Genomic DNA, 8,229 nt, shown 5'->3' with positions numbered 1-8,229 from the left:
TTCCAGCCTTTCTGTAGAATTTGGGCATGTCACCTGATCTCTCTTCTTCAGTTGGCCAGACCATAAAATAGGTATATTATAGCCCTACGCCAGGAAGATACTGGCTTAAAGCAAAGACACAGTACTGGTGGTGAATTAAAGTACTTGAAGCTTTAACATAACTGAGGTTCGGTTTTGTTTATTTCCTGTGGCAAAGATGTGTAAAAAGGTCTGATCATAAAATACTTACTAAACTGTAGAGTCACTTAATATCTCTTAACTCATCTTTGTTAAATGGCTGTCATAAATCCATACCACTTCTAGGTCAGTGACGTGAGCTCTTCGAGAGCTGTAAGAGATGGGGAGATGCTGGCGAGTCGCTGCGTGAGCAATGGAAGTACCCGCAAGGCAGCCCTGGCAGTTGTAGCGTCGGTTAGGTAGGCAGCACTAGTAATGGACAGGAACGTTACACAGAACTTGACAAAACAGCCCTTTTATCTGCTGGGAGTATCTCTCCTCTTGATGTCAAGGGTTGTGCAATTTTGGGGCGGTGTTTTGCAAGATCAGGTGGATCGTCCAATGCTCTCCCTTGCCCCAGGCCTGTGGCTGCTGTTTGTTGTGCAAGATGTTCACCCTGCTTTCCTTCTGGACCCTGACTCTGATCTCATTCAGCCAGCTAGCCTGACGATAAGGTGCACAGCTTTCCTCCGGGAAGTTGAATTACAAAAGAAGTTGATGGGTGCTAACTGGCCCAGCAGGTAGATGGTTTTGCCTCTTTACAGGGGTAGTGGACCGCAGGATGGACTAAAGGGCTCCTGGAACTGCTGCCTGTCTCCCATGACACTCATTGCTTCTTCAAGGCTTCCAAATTACAGCAATAGCGAGGTACATTTGTGCCTGTCCGTTGCTGGACCAGCTTTGATTTTTGCAGGAGGCAGCACAAGCCCTTCTCTAATGAATACAGCAGCGCTGAGGTGACTTTAATACTTCGAGGTTACATTGCAGTTGTGCTGATCTGCCGATTGGGGCTATTAGTGAATAACACAATGTTTGATTACTTTCAGGATATTTCAGACAAATGTTCTTAATAGAAAGAAAATCTGTGCCCTGACAGTGAGGGTTAATTTGTTACTGTTATGCTCAAGCAATTTAAAATGTGGCTTTTCTGTGAGCATTACTTTATTGACCACGGCTGAACAATAAACCAACATTTCTTGAGAAGAAGTCCATTTATATAGAATGGCATGAACTGGTGGAGGAAGCACAGGATGCATTTCCTTTGGGTAATAGAAATGGGTAGGTAAAGTGGGAAAACTTGTTAAACTCAATCTTAGAAAAAGATGGTACATCCATATGACTATCCTCAGCAGGGTGATCTTCTGCAAGCTAATATATGTTAGACAGAAAAAGAAATGAAGCATGGCTATCCTAGCATTGATTTCTGCTACTAGTTTTGTTGAAAGAATAATAAAAAAAATCTAAGAATGAGTTGTTTAAGTTTTTAGGAACAGATAGTAATAAAAATATGCCCCCTCTAATTTTTAGAGTAGAGAGCATTGTAGACTTTAAATCGCTGCACACTTGAGAAAAATGTTTTCACCATGAGAAAGAAATGAGATTTTAGGAGGCTAAGTGCAGCCAACCCTGTGTGCCTTTATCTGCATGCTAATGAATTTATTTTTACGAGGCCTGTGGTGGGTTTTTTTTTGTGGGATTCTAGTGCAGCTGGTGAATGTTTCTGGAAGCCTGTGTGCAGACTTCTGAACTAACCCATAGTTGGTAGTTACCTTTCATTTGAAAGAGGCAGAATATGTGCATTAAGCATTACAATGCAAAAAGCTGTATTTAAATGTAAAGTCTGGCTTCCTATTTACGATGAAAAATGTTGCTTTTCAAGGTTGCAAAGGATGCTCTGCAAACCTTTGTTTTAACACATACACTTCTAATTTTTAGTCAGTCTTGGATAATTTGTATATGCAGCCTGTTGAGCACTCGGTAGGAGCAGCCTATTTTTAACCTTCATTTGTTTATGCAAAACCAGTTGAAACACAGCATTAGTTTAATCCTTTCTTCTTTTGTTTTGCGCCGCAATTCTCTTACCAGGGTCCTATTCTTTAGGATTGCTACTAGGTCTGATTTATGAATCATCTGATAAAGAGCCAGCTCCACTCCCAGAAATGTGCCTTAGGTAGAATTGTATGCCAGTGAGTCAGCTTTAGGGCAGCATTTTCAAAGGAACACTATATAAATTACACAGTATCCATGTGGGGGTGGCTTAGTGTTATGAAAAATATGCTCTCGAGCATCGCGCACGCATCCACACAGAGCTGAGTCAACTGTCTTGAGTTAAATTGAGTGCTGGTACACTTCTGTTGTTTTAAGTGCATGGGTATGTGTGACACTTATAAGAAAATAAAAAAGAATGTATGGTATCTTGGGGAGGAGATGAACAAGTCCAAAAGACAACAGTTGGGAAGTCCAGAAAGCATCAGCAATTCTACATTTGTCTGGATGCAGAATAGTTTTTTTTCTAATAGACGTCTAATTATTTAGATTGATTAGTTTTTAATTACTTTATTTTGTTGATCGGCATGTCTGTATGTGGTATTCATACTAGAATGTCACTGGTGAGTTTGCCAAATTAGGTGTTTGGCTTTTAATGGAAAAGAAGGTGACTCAAGTAGGAAAAAAGCATGACCAGCACACAGATACACCTACAAAGGTTTTTGGTGAAGCGTCGGAAGTCGCCAAAGTCATTAGTGCTTCACTTCTTCAGAGTTAATGTGCACTCTGTCAGAAGAGGCCATAAGTCTTTGCCAGAAGTTGCTCCTGTATTATGAAGTGGACTTGTGTGTTATGGTCAACTCTTCAGTACCCAGGTCATGGTCTGCTTTTGTCCTTTCCCAGCTCACCATCCTTAGACACATAGTCTGTCAAGTGTTTGATTTGGAGTTCTTGATGGGCTTGTCTGAGTGTTTACTTTTTTTACAGTCAGCTGTTTTATGTGATTTTATTAGCCTTAGTTGTATACATTTGTCATTACCTCTCTCACACCTCTGATTTTTTCCATCTGTGCTCAGTTACATTGGGTAAATGTGAGATAATGTAATCCACTGGTGATAGAAATAATTGTTTATGTAAGCATGAGCCACTGTGTTCTTTAGTTCTATGTAAATACAAAACCATATTCAGACTTAGACGAAAATACTGACTTCTGTGATGCTGGAGCTGTAAGGTAGTAGATGCTGTTGAATGATCTCTGTAAGCTAACTACAGTGTATTCTGAACAAGTAACTCCTATGCAGCAGTGTTTAACTTTTCATTTACATAGTCACAAAAGCTTAAAGAACATACTTGATGTTATTTTCTGCAAAAATGTTAGGTACAGTTTCTCATTTTTTTTCAAATTACAGCTTATGAATGAATGGCTAGTGGTGTGAGGAGGTAGGTCCTTCAGACTGTTTTCTTTCAGTGCTAAAATGGCATTAAAAGACAATATTCTGATAGATTTGGTTTTTTTTATTATTTAAACAATTGCTAGAACTGGCCTAAGAAGGTGATGCAGTTGTAAGCAGGGAAAAGCAGTGTTCTGTTGGAGACTGAATAAGAGGAAATGTGTCAGTAATAAACTAAAGTGACTTCTAACAGCAAGCTGCTATGGAAAACTTGGTACTGTTGAAGTAAGGATCTGTCATATCCACAGCTGCTCAGAAAAAGAGCTGGTTTGCTTCATATAGGCTAGGCATTCTTTATCGTGAATCAGTTCAATAACACCTAAAATGATAATGCACAATTAAGGCTAGGGTATCATGGTGCTTACTAAGTATTTCAGGCCTTATCGTTTGTTTGGGTGAAACTCATTTCCTTCTGACATGGCAGGATAGACCATTATAAAGAAGAACATTTACTGAGAGCAAATAAAACAAAAATATTACAAAGGATGCATGCGTGGCCAGTTATTTATAATGGGCATGCATGCCATCTTTGAATTAACTCCTTGTGCAGTAGTATATATTTACTTAATAACATACATTACAAGATAGTTGTTCTTTAGGAAGCTACTAACACCTCTGTTTGAATTTAATTTTTTGCTTTTTAATTATTTTTTATCTTCAAAAATCTCTTCAGAGCAAACAGTGATGTGAAAGAAACACTCAGTACCCTCTCCTATGTCTAGTTGAAACCTGTGAGTTCAAGGTGTGATGAGACCAAACAGCACGTAGTTTTTAATCAGATTTGTTTTTTTCTAAAGGGATGGTTTGTTGCTTGTCCTCCCTTCTCTCATCTTCCTGCCAGCTCTGGCAGAAAATTTCACTTATTTTCTGGTTTTGTTTTCTGCTGGCTTAGTAAAATGGATCTACCCAAGAAAGGATGAGCCAGCTCTGGTGCAAAGGCGGGAATATGGCTGCACAGTCACGATTAGGAGGTGAAAGAGTAGGGGATAAAACCCGTCCCTGTTAGTGGCAGCGAGCTGTCAGACTGGCTGGGCTGTCTCTGCTAATGTGACCTTCAAAATCCTTCTGGATTTCTTCACTAAAGTGCAGGTTTAATAGCATAAAAATGATGTGCCTTTACAAATGAGTCCACTATTTGAAAATAATGCCCAGGTAAAGGTACAGTTAGATATTTAATGGCTTCTGTATACTGGTGTGTTCTATGTGTGGCTGGAAAATAAAATCATTTCTGTTGGAAGAATGTAGCACAGAAGCTTTTACAGAATTGCCTTTTAAAATCATCAGGGCAGTATTGGTGCATCAGCAAAAGGAGAATGACATTTCTGAGCAATGTCTAATTAAGTATCCGTCTGTGTCTGTAAGCATCACAGCTTATTTTTCAGTGCTGTGTTCTCATTTAAGTAAGAAACTGGTCTTTCTGTAGCATCACCTTGAGATTACCTTTTCTTGTATGGTTACTAGAAAAGTGAGTGGCAAGAAAGGAATGGGAGTTTTTCACTGTAGTCCTCTCTGATCTATACATTTTTCAAGTAGAACTAAATCAGTACATTTTTTCTTTCTTTGAGGCAAGGCTTTCTTTGGCATAGATATTTTCCCCTGAACCGTCTGTATTCTTCCCTGCAGCAAAGCCTGTTTGAGTCATGACAGACTTTTTTTTCCGCTGAGATAGATATCAAGTTCTTTTTTATATTTGTGCTAATACTAGAATCGTTGACTTTTTAAATAACCAGTTCAGGGGAGCTGGAGGGTACAGACCTCATCAGAGGCTGACCAAGTATACTTCTGTGGAGTTACTAGTCCCTGTGCTGCCTTCTCACTGAAAATCTGATTCACTGATCCCTGTTTGAGGGATCAAACTAGCGTGGTTTGAGTAGTTTAAGTAAGATCCTACTTAATAACAAAAAAATCTTCTTAAGTCATTGTTATTAGGCTGTTGGCAAGGTGGCAACGTGTAGGTGAAACGTAATTTTTTCTGGTTGATAGGCCAGAGAGATGGAAAAGCAAGTACAGGTGTTCTTATAGTCCCTTTGGGAGCTCTGTGGTAGATGATGTTCCCAAGTAGGACGTTTGAGGGCGGGGGGGGAGAGAGTCTCTAGCTCACTTTGCCCTTTAGCTTTGTGTTGAGCTCTGTTCTTTGTGCTCCCCAGGCTAAAAGGATGAATAGTGCGGAAGCTGTTCTGCAGTTATTAGTATGAATATTTAAATACATTTCTTTTGGCCAGGCTAATATTTTTCTGATACGCGTTTGAGCATCCGAATTTTTCCTTGCATGTACATTTCAAAACTCTTAGAAAAGATATTTTTCTTTCTAGAATGCATGGCCAGAGCAAAGCTGGGAGCTGCACTAGCAGGTGCAATACGTATCCCACCGTGTGTAACTCTTGGCCAGTCATTCAGTCATCACATCTGTGTTTTAGTTACCTGTGTAACAGGAGAATTATTTGATAATGTAGATTTGTGGATGAAATGTGTAGAAATACTGATTTTATTAGAGTGTTGGGATGTGTTTATGTCTCAGAACGTGTGTATTCATCATTCGTGTTTGATGCTGTGCTGTGGCCTTGGAAATAAATTGGCTCTTATGTGATATTTATTGGCTACATTAAATTACCATCTCCAGAAATTCTTCTTTTAAGTTGCTTTCAAGAGAATTTTACTCAGTGCAAATATTGGCAAACACTTTTCTTTATAGATATGTTCCTCTGTTTTACAATATGTATTTTATTCTTTGGAGGGGGGAAAAAATGCTGCTTTTACTGAGTTTTTTGGGGTTTGTGTTTTTTGGTGGGTTTTTTTTTTCTTCATATTTAGCAGACCTAGAGTTATCATTTCTGTCTTTCTTGTCTTGTCTGATACTAACTAAGTTTGCTTTCTTTAACTGGTGTTTCTCTTCCATAAATATTATCATAATTCTCTTGCACCATCCAGCATTTCATTCAGTAGCCTGAAGAAAGCATCAGCTCTATTTTAATATTCTTTAAAAATGAAGTTTCAAAGTGGGTTAGGGCAGACAGGACAACACTGAGCTTTTCACAGCACCTTTTAGGAGCAGGGAAGTAGCCTTATTCTGTGCTGCAGATGGAGGGGGGGAAGCAGCACACAGTTACATACATACAATTCCAGGCAGCTGGGGATGGATCAGGAAACCGAAGGAGGATTGTCAGGGTACAGAAAAATCTTTCTGAAGCATCCATGCTCTCTCAGGCTTTCCAGGCTGCTCAAGTACTAATTGCCCTTGTCTGTAGAAATGTGTTTTTAAAAAGCAGTAGATTAAATCTTAACACTGGTTGTTTTTTTTCTCTTTACACGTTTTTTGAAGTGCCATAAATTTATCATATACTATACTTCTAAACCCATAAATGATTTTCACCATACCATTTATCTGTAAGCAAATGGGGTAATTGAAAGATTTTTATGTTGAATTCCAAGTGAAAATTTAGGTGGAAAGCAAAGTGTGAATAGTGAAGATAAAATGATCAATATTGATCTCTAAAACATTTCCCTCAAGGTGCTTCAGGTGCTTTTTGGTTGGTAATGTGCAAGTGATAAATCAGATAAATAGCTTGTTTTTTATGTTTGCAGTAAAGCCATGTCATTTACTAAATTATAACTTGAAGTAAAATGTAGGATACTGGTGTGGGTGGATACCGTTTCTTGCTTGCAGCCCGTACTATTTGGTGCTGTTTTCCTGGCAGATTTGAGAGAAACTAGATCAGCCTGTAGGTTCTCATACAATCAGGACTTGCATGGGAGACACTCGAGGAGCACTTGAATGGTCTATTAGATACTCCTAAAAAGTCTTTACATGACTCACCAGCACGGTGGTTCTCTGCTGAGATCAAATCTGTGTTACACATAGCTAATGTTTCTAAAGACCTTGCCTGTAGATGTCATAAACCCTGTGTCCCTGGCAATTTAGCATCATTTCATGGCACTTATAAATACATCTTTGTTCTGTGAGATCTACCGGCAGAGCGGCTCCCCTGGAAAAGGAAGGTGTTTGTAGTCTTGCTGTGTAATGTTCAGCAGCTGCTTGGTTTCTGCTCAAAGTGATTGGATTTCTCCTGTGTCATGTTGGTACTGTAAGTTTACAAATTACCATAAAAACATTGTAATTTTATAAGGTTGAGGTCCTGTTTAACTGAAAGTAGATTTCACAGAATCACAGAATCACTAGGTTGGAAAGGACCTTTAAGATCATCAAGTCCAACCATTAATCCAGAACCACCATGTCCCCTAAACCATGTCCTGAAGATTTCTCATAGATATGGAAACTGAACTATATTCTGGTCTGCCCAGGAAGATGACTACCAAGTCTGGGAATTTTCAGGATGGCATTGTTCATAAGGGCTAAAATTCTCCTTTGGATTATGTTTACAGTTCTGGGTAAAGGAGTTTAGTATATATTGTTTACTATATAGTGATTTAAACTTTATAAACTAAGAGTTTAGAAATATTTTTATTATTTTCTGATCTGTTTTGGTTATTCTCATGAGGTGAATCCCATTTGATGTGATTTCAATACGGTCTTGCATGGGTGTGTAAGAGGAAGACTAGTTTGGTGTATCAGGATGAGTTCACTAGGAAAACATAAATAAAAAATAACAATACAATACTGAACCATACTGTCTGTAATTGAAAGCGATAAGTTGTTTAGGTAATACTGTGAAGAGCAGGATTGAGAGAGTTATGTGGGTAAACTGTTCTTACTGTTCTGTTCTTGTGCAGGTTGCTGTACTGCTGAGGTCCTTATCTAGTTCACCCAGTCTTCCAGACAGCGTGCTCCATGCTTTGA

The sequence above is a fragment of the Phaethon aethereus genome (assembly GCF_964289735.1).
Source record: "Phaethon aethereus genome assembly, chromosome: Z".
NCBI lineage: Eukaryota > Metazoa > Chordata > Aves > Phaethontiformes > Phaethontidae > Phaethon > Phaethon aethereus.
This window is presented reverse-complemented; position numbering follows the sequence as displayed.